Genomic DNA, 11,468 nt, shown 5'->3' with positions numbered 1-11,468 from the left:
TTGAGCCAGAGTTCGCATACAGATTAGTTTAACGAGCCTCATTAAAATCCAACTTCGCTCGCACACTTTCACACCTCAAGGTTTCTTGTTGCCAACTCAATCATTCTCAGTTCAATTTTACTCTTCTTTTAGCTTTAAACTAAAATCTGTTTCGACAGGATCTTAGTAAAACTTGATTACTTTCAGGCTAGCGATTGGAATTGCTGTACTGGAATTCAGCCTTTCAGATATCTTAGGTTTTCCAAATTTTTGCACGAACAAAGAAACTCTATCTAATTTCTTATTCCTTTCACTATCCGACTCCTCTCAGCTGCGAACACCTAGTTTTCGCATAGCAATAACGTTTATCTTTAGAAAAACCAATTAACTTTAGCATTTCACATAAATATAGCTGCTTTAACTCTGTAGAACACTGTAGATAGACTGTAGCGCATTCTGTGGAAACACTGTAGACACACTGTAGTTCCGATCTTCTGATCCTGTGCTGTAAGAACCTCAACTTTCTTCACGAAATAAAACAAGTTGGACCAAACCTTGGACTTCTAAAATCTGTCCGGTAACAATAATCAACTGCATCACTGACATCCACAATTGACCGCTGCATCTTTTACGAAACTGTTTAACGTTATACAACAACAACAACAACAACAACAACAACAACAGCAACAACAACAACAACAACAACAACAACAACAACAACAACAACAACAACAACAACACTTTATTAAAAAACAGACAGTTACAAGGTGTTTATATACCTACCCGCAAATAGCTGAAGCTAGTCGAGGCGGGTAGGTATGTTTATACAAAACTAAATACAAATACATTTGGTGTTTACAGCTGAATTGACTAAAATAAAAGTTAAATAAGTAGTAAACAAACAAGTGACGCAAAAACAAAAAGATTCGCTAGCTGATAGAAATTAAAGGATTGTTACATATTCACAAGCTTTTCATTATTTCAAGAATTGAAGAAGGTGTAAGGTAAGCATTTTCTTTTTTTAAAATGTTGATTAGTATTTCATGTATTTGTTTTTTGAATAGTTTTCTGTTGTCAGACTTTCTAATATTATCCGGTAAAGAATTCCGTAGCCGTGCGCCAAATCGAGAAAATGAATTCTTTAGTTGATCAAGACGTGAAGACATGATATAAAATTTGTCGGCGGTTGCTGACCTGGTGTTGGTAACGTTATTTAACTTCTCTCCTTTCTTTATTTGGTAGTTTCATTGATTCAGGATTCGTGTTTGGGAGACAAGAAATGAGTGCACCAGGTGTTACGCGCATGAATGATTATGCAAAGGTTATTCACTTGCGTGGTGATTTTTTACATGAAGTTTTATTTAACTAAACTGAAGGGCGGCTGGTCGCCTTACTTTATGAACAGACAAAAAACTGAATATTTTGGTGTCGAAAGACGTAGGTTAAGCCGAGAATTTAACGAATAATTGGTTTTACTCGGCTAACTTGTTTGCTCTCAACTCCCTCAAAACGTAATCCATCTTTCATATGGCTATACATGTACGAACAAACGACTACGAACTGACAACGATTGTTTTGCCATGTTCTGATGTCGCCGCAAATACATTGGGGTTGTGGCCGGGATTAGCCCACTACAAAGGAGGTTAATATTTTATGCGACTTCAGTTTAATCCGTGGTATACAATGGGCATTTTCAAGTTTCATCAGCGAATTTTGAATTGAATTGGCTATTACTTGGCAGTTGTCTCCATTGCAAGATCAAGAGGAACTGAGCTTAATTAAACTCTTTCTTGTCGGAAATAATTTGTTTTGGGCGTTCGGTAAACGAGATTCGTTTTCAGTAGATGAGAAATAGCCGCGAAAGGCATTAGACACACTTGAACGCTGGTGAAAAGGTTATTTGTAAAGCCTTTATTCTTTAAAGAATATGAGAGTTGCAGTGATAAGTTAATTTAACTGGAGACACGACAAGTGAAATACAAATTCATACATTTCATATACAAGTAAACTGGTGGCCGGTTTAGAAAACAGCTGACCCTTCCGCTAGAACAAAAAACAACATCAAGTTTACATCTTTACCTAACTAACAAGCGATATCACTCCGCGCTAGGAGACAACGCACAGGAATTTATTTAACAATCCATCCTTTCATTTCTGACTCAGGTAAAACAAGAGAAAGATTAAAAGGATTACACTCGTCTAAGTTGAGTACAAGCCATTAATGCATTCAATTGTACAAGACAGCACTGAAGCAGATGAGCAAATTCCGTTTTTTTAAGTTACACGGCTCGGAAGAACAGTTATTTCACTTAAAAGGTAAGCATTCTGCACACTGAGAACTGAGCTGTTTGACTGCAGATCGCCCGCACCTTTAACTAAGTTATAGCTGTTCGCGCTGAACATCTCTGTTCAAATGATTGCCTTCCAATATTCCCCAGTATAGTTGGCGAACAATGTTGCATAACGGTTCTCGATACTCTTCATTAGCAACCCAGCCGATCGAAATACAACGTATCGTTTTGTGGCATCGGATACCTTCACGCTCGGAGGACGCGAAAATTAATCGTCTCAACTATTGCTATTTTCTCTCAGTTTTAATAGCAAAGGGTGGATTAGTAGTTCACTGGTTCATTCGCTGAATACAGGCAGCCAAACAGCGCCTCGATATGCTTAAATTTGCGTAGTTTAACAGTTATAAAAACATTCACGAGTTAAATTTCCTTTCCTGGTGCACGCATACAACTTAAGGCTATGTTGTCACCAGACCGGTTCCAAATGGATCCGATCCAAAAATCGGGCCGGATTAGGTCTTTTGTTCACATGGCTCTTGCTATCCCGTCATCGGCATGTAAACACCAAGCCTGATTCATTTTGCTACCAACGGCGCAGTCTAAGCTTGAATGCTTGTTAAACTGATCGCATTTTGATCCTGAGTAGATTAAGTTAACATGCGATAATTACGAAAACAACGATGACACGAATGATCTGTACTTTACTTAGCATGATTCTGTTTAATGGCTTTTAAGGCATCTTAACCATCACATTAAATTAATTCAGTGTCAGAAGCATCAAAATAGGGGACAAAGGCACATAAAACTGCTATTTAAAAGCGTTTCTTGATTTGATTCACTGACTCTGCTCTAGCTAAATTAAAAAATGGCGTCTTTTAGCGCTATTAAAGAGTGATGATCTCCCGGGGGGGGGGGGGGGGGGTACTCCCTTATATGGACAATATGGGTATGTGCGGCGCCAAAGGGTATGGTTTTTAAGCCGCTTTGGTCATAAATAGGATATCGATTTTAGCCATTTTGCCGCCATTTTGGTAATAAATAGTTTTGAATTCGTTTTTTGTTTTTTTAGAAGAAACTACTTCTTCATTATGATGTTTACGGCTACGGCAACGGCTTGTGACGCGCTCCGGTCACGCGCTGGGCTCCAGGAGAGTTTTGAACTGAAGTTGACCAGACACTATCAGGTCATAAATAGGGTATCAAATTTTTGGTCAGGTCATAAATAGGGTAGGAAAAATCGCAGATTTTGGTCATAAATAGGGTAAGGGTTTTGGGAAGCGGGCCGTACACCCCTACCCAATATTTTGGGAGTACCTCCCCCCCCCGGGGATGATCTAATAATTGCGACGAAAATGAGCTATAGCAACTTACTAAGGGCTTGATTTACGCAGGATACCCATCTGCAAGCTGAATTATGTCTCAGTCAGTTGGAGTAATTCTCGCTGTGCTATTCTCCTTCATCGCCATTGGTAAGTACACCACCGTTTTTCACTTTTGTGATATTCGGCTATTCAGCAATTACAACTATGTGACATAAATAACTACACACTAAACTGACACGCAATCAAGAGAGAGACAGACAGATTGACATGCAGACAGACAAACACAACACATAGACAGACAGGCAGGCATAGAACCAAGCGCTCCTTTTGACTAATTTTAGTTAATTAATTCAAAAGGGAGCTCATTACTTGGAACTTACAGTACTCATACTAACCTTTTGCTACGGCATTTTCACAGATCAGTCTATTTTTAGATACGTATGGGAATACTACTAATTTCCGGCGAAAATTTAAGTTTCGGTCCATCAGTGAGAATAACGCAAAACATGAGACTGATTAGAAAGGCTCTTGTGGGAGACTGAATTTGTGGGAACTTCAATCTGAAAATTATTGAGTCTGTAAAAACGCCGTTACATGAATATACGTATATAAGAGTTGTACGCTGCGGGCACTGGGCTCCTGACTCAAGCTTATTTATTTTTTTGTTGTTTTGTAATTTCTAAGTTTCTGAACTTTTCTCGATTGCAGGACAATGCAAATCCCCAACCTTTTGCAAAGATGCGGCAGAGGTGAAATACACTGAAAAAAACCAAGGCGCCAACGGTGCCACGTGGGAGAAGTTAACAACAATAACGGCAGGTTTTTCTTATGAAAGTGGCAGGGCAGACCTCTGCAGAGATAACTACGAAGCCCATTTAGTGCCATCGAAATTTCACTCCCGAATTTCACTTTCTCGACTTTTTCCCCGACTTTTTTCCCGACTTTCTTCCCGACTTTTTTGTCGACTTTTTTCTCGCCTTTTTTCCCGACTTTTTCGACTTTTTTCCCGACTTTTTTCTCGACTTTTTTCTCGACTTTTTTCCCGACTTTTTTCTCGACTGTTTATTCGACTTTTTTCCCACTTTTTCTTACGAGGCCCATTTAGTGCCATCGAAATTTCACTCCCGAATTTCACTTTCTCGACTTTTTTCCCGACTTTTTTCTGGACTTTCTTCTGGACTTTTTTCTGGACTTTTTTCTGGACTTTTTTCCCGACTTTTTTCCCGACTTTTTCCTCGACTTTTTTCTCGACTTTTTTCCCGACTTTTTCCCCGACTTTTTGCCGCCTTTTTTCTCGACTTTTTTCTCGACTTTTTACTCGACTTTTTTCTCGACTTTTTACTCGACTTTTTTCTCGACTTTTTTCCCGACTTTTTCCCGACTTTTTTCCCGACTTTTTTCTCCACTTTTTTCTCGACTTTTTTCTCGACTTTTTACTCGACTTTTTTCCCACTTTTTCTCGACTTTTTTCTTGCCTTTTTACTAGCTTGTTACGCGGTATTACTTTAAGTATACGTCAGCTAAAGCGAATATTGAGACATCGCGGTTTGAAAAGGAGAGGAAATCGCAGCGATCCACGACAGGTTTGTCAAGCAGTTGAAGAGGAATTACATGGCAGCGGCAGTACTATCGGATACAGGCAGATGACTCAAAGGCTTGTGGTCAACCACGGACTTGTTGTTGACAAGGAGACGGTGAGAGAATTAAAAATTGTAGATCCTGACGGCGTATCTGCCCGGATCAAGACATAGACTACGAAGAAGGCAGTTCAAAACAAAAGGTCCAAATCATCTATGGCATATCGACGGATATGACAAATTAAAACCTTTCGGATTTTGTGTACACGGCGCCATTGACGGCTACAGCCGACCGTATTTTGTGGTTAGAAGTCGGCCCCTCCAATAACGATCCCTCTGTTATAGCTCAATACTTCGTTGATTGTGTCAGGCAAATCGGAGGAACACCCCGGGTTATACGAGGGGATTGTGGAACAGAAAATGTCTATGTTGCAGCTCTACAGCGCTTCCTTGGGCGTGATGGAAATGACTCAATGGCTGGAGATAAAAGTTTTCTTTATGGCAAATCAGTCTCCAATCAACCTATTGAAGCCTGGTGGGGTATACTTAGGAGGGGCTGTGCAGACTGGTGGATCAGCTTTTTCAAGGACATGAGGGACTGCGGCCTATACCGTGATGACGATGTGGTTCAAGCTGAATGTCTTATATTTTGTTTCATGCCTGTGATTCGCCATGAACTACACAAGGTAGCTGTACTATGGAACTTGCATAAGATAAGGTCTTCGACTAATGCTGAATCTCCAAGTGGTCGACCCGACATGCTTTATTTTGCACCAGAGGGTACTGGAGGAGAAGACCTCAAGGAACCTGTGGACCTGGAAGATGTTGATGTTGCAGAGGAAAGTTGTTGCCAGAGGTCTCCAGAGAGTGGTTGCGTTGATGAGTTTACTCAACTAGTTTCGATTATAATGCAAGAGCAAAATCTGAATATGGCCAGGACCGCTGAAGAAGCGGTCTTGTTATATTCAACCTTGCTTGAGGGCATTGAAGATCTACTCTAACTGCACACAGTTTTTGTTTACTCTTACTTGGATCGCGAAAAGGAGAAATACCATAACCTCTTTCATTTAGACATTTAAAATTTTTCCACCGACCGCGAGAAGAACAGTAAGTGTTTTAGTATCAGTGACAAATATTCAAAGAGGGAAGCGATTTTGTTTTGCTAAAGGTTTATAGGCTTTTTATATTGGACGTCCTCGAGGTCCTACGGTGTCCTGTAGGAAATTGTGTTTACCTTGTATTATCCTTCGTTTACTTAAATGGCTGAAATAGGAAAACCTTTTTCAGTTGTTGTCTTTTCCATTTGGTATTTATCTGAGACTAACAAGGACAAACCTTATATTGTTATAAATCACAGTTCCGCAGGGACTTGAAGTATTGCTCGTTCTTTCCTTTCCTAAGCTAAGGAAAATATTCTCTAACCGCAATAATTTGAGTCTCGTTGTATCCTTGTAGTCCTGTTCATCTAAATAAAGACCTTCCATTTTAGAACTAATGTCATAGTTTCCACCTTGCCCATGAAGAACAGCAACTGAACCACCTGATGCACGGTGGGTTGGGGGGGGGGGGGGTGGGTGGTGGTTGTTATAAAACGGGCTGCCTGCCTTACATTCCACTGAGCATGTTGTCGTCCCAGCTATGTGCAGGCTGGCGCGTCAACTCTTGACCGTAATTAAAGGGTGTTATGATGGGTTGTCTGCGGGAGATAACTATATTTTGCTGCCTAATTACAGAGGAGGACTGGTTACTGGGAAAGTAAAACTTCTTCCTGCGGGTTCCCGTAAACTCTTAAGGGCAACATCTTTAAGTTCAAGGTTACAAAGGTTTCAAGATCTTCAGTAACTTTTATTTTTGTCATACAAAGATTAACCATAACATGGCAGAGCTATGAAAGTGGAACTCTTATGGCCTGTCCAAACAAATGCTGTATCTTTATTTGAGGCCCTTTTATTAAATACACCTGGAACCGTTACTATATCATCTGAATATGAATATACAATACAGTTATTTCAGTAACTTCGTTTGGTGGGTGAAGCCTTGCGTTATGAGGTTTTAAAAACGGGTTTGCTTAGGCAGCTGTTTCTGCAGCACGCTGGTATGGATAAATTTCTTCATTAAAATATAATTCACATTTCCTCGCGATGTTGTCCAATAGAATTCTAGGGAAGTAACTGTAAAATATAAAATTCAAAATACTTCTGTTAACTGAACCCAACTCTGAGCTACGAGAAAATGGCATCAATTTTCTATGAGCACTATAAGAAAGACTATAAAATGCTATTGCTGCATAGCCTGGCACATAAAATACTAAACACGACTATAAAACTTGAATATAAACGTACACAGCTATTGCAAGTAATTTTATCGAGCCAGTACAGCCTTGCCTTTAACAAACACCTGACATACCATCCCTTTTTTCTTCCCCGCCTATGAAAGAATTTAACACAACTAAAATGGCTTAACTGTTATCGTCTCATGATCTTGTCTGGTTGGAGGTCTTGATGCCTTCATTTGCCCGACAAAGTTATTTGAAATAGCTGTGTTATATACCTTACAAATTAACAAACTATAACAAATCATAGAAAAGATTTCCCCGAGGGATAATTTCCATCACTCCTTGCAGCACCGTAACGAAAGCTACAAAAAAAAAAAACCCTTTGATAAAAACAACAGTTCATTCAAGCAACTACTTCATGCTAAGGAAAATCTCCAGGAGTCAGCATTTGTTAACACCTCTGACATTTGTGATCTGAAGTCTGGAAAACTGTCATACCACTAGAGGGCAGGTCAACTACTCCTGAACAGGCATGTACAGTAACATGGGGCAAATTACCCAGCTGTGCATGAAAAATGACCTTGATTGATGAAACTGCTAGAGTGGAGCTGCCTGTGACATACCGAAGCAGGCATGCCAATTCCTTTTCGTTAAGACTTCGAACATATCTCCTGAAATACATATAAACAGTTTGTTGCCCTTTTGTCATTGCATTAGGGTCGTCAAGAGTAATCAGTGGGAGAACTTTTTCAGTTGTCGCATCCAAAGAACTATAAAGCTCAGACTCACTGTTTCGTGGTTGGGAGGCACAATTCTCTGTGCATACCTTCACAGAGGCCTTGCTTTATGGCATCTGCTGCCATTACAGCCTTATTCCACAGCTAGGTCCTTGCTACGCTGACAAGAATTGCTTCCAGATTACTTGCATTTGGCATTTTAGTGACTCCGAACTCGGACAAAAAGTCCACCAAAAAATCAACGTCTTCGCTAGAAAGAAGCTGAAAACTGCATTTTGCAAGACTCTTTTGTATCCTCAAGCTATCATAGGAACTTATGTATTCCAAAATCCTTTTAGGAAATTCTGGTCGCTTACGTCTTCCTTCCCAGCGAGAAGAACAGCAACAAAAATTTTATTAAGTGAGGTAGGAAAAACCCCAACCATCAGAAATCCGTGACTTAGAATTCTATCCAACTTAACGTAAGTACTTTCGTCTACTGACGGAGAAACTCGCGGTACATAACTATTTGTACCGTCAAAATATATTGGGAGTAATTTTTCCCAGAAAAGGCTAAAGGCTTCCCTCTTTACCCCGTCGAAATCAACCGCGGGCTCATTATAGAACTTAAAATTTAGAAAAGACTCCGTTACACGTTCTTCACTGTATAAGCTCAGCATATCCTGCACAATGTTGACACGGTCTATGGTGACACTTCTGGTATCTCCATTATCAATCAGTTTCTCCAGAACTGTCATTCTCCTGTCGGAAATGCTCTGTTACAAAACAAAATGGAAATTCGTAAGTAAGGAGGACTGGGAAGTGAGGGCGTGACTTGCTGGGTTGGGTGGAAAGTGCGCGGCTCTGCTTGAATTATAAATTTCGTCTGTGAAAAACAACAACATTTGAAAGGGACAACTTAATCGCAAAAAAGGTTGGCAAGCTAGAGTAGTGAGGGCAAAGCGAACTACAGCTGTGCCTGTGCCTCTTTTCGTCGACAATTTTTCTATTGCCCCACATGTACACCCGGGATGTACAGTGAGGAATCCTCTGGCAGTAGCATCACCATCACTTGTTTGACGCGTAGACTAAAGACGTAGAAGAAATATTCCAGCCTCGAAAATATATTGCACATCCACTACACGGGACTAGTCTTTTGGAGATTGGCTAAAGCCCCATACAGCATGCAATAAAAGTGTTGAGATAACTATAGGAATGAAACTGCAACAATATGGCACACGTACTCGCTGTGATTCTCCCTATGTGTCCTTCGGTTCAATAGCACTTATTATGTCTTGTAAATAACGCTGTCGAAACCGATACCCTGGAGAACTTCTCCTTTCTACATTTGGAGCTGCTTCTTCTGCCTGGAACTTCATTTAAGAACATTGAATTAGCACCGAAGTAAGAAACTAAAACATAACTTCTGCCTTTCTATACAGAGTCTCAGGAAAAGCAAAAGCGGATTTTTCTTTCTATTCATTAAATGCAACACGTCAATCATTAATCAGCATGTCAATCATTAATCATCACAAGGACTTGTATCCATAAGCGTTCATTTATCCCTTTCAATGCAAGAAACTCTCTCTACTCGTTAGTTATCAATATCACATTTAAATCAGCAGTCTAATCCTGTTATGATGCAGGAAATGAAGATAGATGTCGTGGTTGCTGTGTTGATCGCAATTTAACTAATTGCTTATTAAGCGGGAAAAAAGGATTTTCATTTGTACTTTCCGCAGTTCACATCATTTCATTTCATCTTGCATAAGTTATAAAACCCTTTATAATTCATAAATACAAAGGAAATGAACATTTGGTGAAGGTTTCTAACTGAACTTCTGACACAGACGTACCACCACTGATGCACACTACTAATAGCAATGCCAATGTTAGCTTCATTACTGTTCATTAGTGAGATAAAATATCGAAAGCAGAACTGTGTGGATATTTCTAAGGGCTCACCTGTACAATCCCATTGTTAATATCCATATGGTCTAGTGCCTCATATTTTATCTAGCATTCGAGTCTTTTAGCATTTGTATACTACCTCCCTCATTAAAATTAAGCTTTTCCTACCTTCTTACCTCCCCACCAACCTACCGACTGACTGACTGACTGGCTTACATGCACTTAGTTTTCTGACTTGAACAATGAGTTACCCATTACCCATTGAAATCTTCTTCAATCTTTACTCAACTTTGGGCTTATAGGAGATAATGTCACAGTTTTTCAATGACCATGAAATTCAGAATCCGGGTAGTAAGTTAATCAATTGTGGCCCTGAAAAAAAGTGAAGGAAAAAAAACTACGAATTTTTAAGAAAATGCTTTTTCTGCGAGATGGACTCTGAAACGCTGACAAGCGTCAACAAATAGCTAAAACTATCATTTCTATATGTTTGCACTGCTCAAAATCGCGCGCATTTACAAGGCCCTAAAGCTTTTTGCTGACTTGCAAGGTCCCATCTGTAATAAAGATCCCCAAAATAAAGGAATAAATCTAATAGTTTATTAGATATAATCTTGTAAAGTTTGCTTATCATTTTTACATAAATTATGAGCTAAATTTGGAAAGCCCTAAATTTCTCGAATTGGGTCTTTGCGATTTTGTTGAAACTCTGTTCAGCGCAAGGCACTAATGCGCACCATGTGTAGCCGAGAGATTTTTACGAAAAAAAGCCGGCAACAGCAGAATTTCGACTCAAACCTCAAAGGGGCGTGGCACTATAACCACGTGACATTTACTCCGATCGCATACTGAATTCCGCACTTTTTCCGCTCACTGAAGTGTATCTAGGAGCTTATTCGCGCCTGTCTTCTTCGAAGTAACTTTGTAGGCCGTCGGACTGGTTTTGGTTCAATTTTATCTTAACACGACTTCTTTGGCTTCTTGGGGTTTGGCAACTTTAGCTCATTCGTACCCACCTGCCAACAATATACCCGAGTACCCCGTCCCTGGGAGTACAGGAATTCCCCTCCCCACCACCGCACAAGTAGTCAAATGTTTACATGCCGGGGACAAAGTGATGATAATTAACAATTATTCCACGAGCGCGCGTTGGATATGAGATGATAGATAGCCAACGAGGCGCGTAGCGCCGAGTTGGCTATAATCATCTCATATCCAACAAGCGCAAGTGGAATAATTGTTTTATTAAAAACAACCGAGAAATATTGCTAGATCTTACTGATTTCGCTGTGCAAGAACGACCAGAAGGCAATTTAATGGTCGCCATTTCTCGGCCATGGTATAATTGCTCATATACCATGGCCGCTTAGCCAATCAAATCCCTCGAATTGCATTAT

General features: G+C 39.9%; 1 long non-coding RNA gene and 2 pseudogenes across 1 annotated transcript; 2 read left to right on the top strand and 1 right to left on the bottom strand.

Moving 5' to 3' along the window:
- Positions 1-2,173: 2,173 nt before the first annotated feature.
- Positions 2,174-4,867, top strand: LOC146470526 (uncharacterized). The gene is made up of 3 exons (XR_014867016.1): positions 2,174-2,295; positions 3,662-3,739; positions 4,301-4,867. It is a non-coding gene; the product is annotated as an uncharacterized LOC146470526 (long non-coding RNA).
- A 257-nt stretch (positions 4,868-5,124) lies between these two features.
- Positions 5,125-6,626, top strand: LOC146470525 (uncharacterized; annotated as a pseudogene).
- A 713-nt stretch (positions 6,627-7,339) lies between these two features.
- Positions 7,340-10,152, bottom strand: LOC146470524 (uncharacterized; annotated as a pseudogene).
- Between the last annotated feature and the right edge of the window lie 1,316 nt (positions 10,153-11,468).

This window comes from Pavona decussata, unplaced genomic scaffold (genome assembly GCF_977016875.1).
Source record: "Pavona decussata unplaced genomic scaffold, jaPavDecu1.1 SCAFFOLD_114, whole genome shotgun sequence".
In the NCBI taxonomy this organism is placed as follows: domain Eukaryota; kingdom Metazoa; phylum Cnidaria; class Anthozoa; order Scleractinia; family Agariciidae; genus Pavona; species Pavona decussata.
Note: the sequence above shows the minus strand (reverse complement) of the source record. Positions and strands in the feature narration are given on the sequence as shown.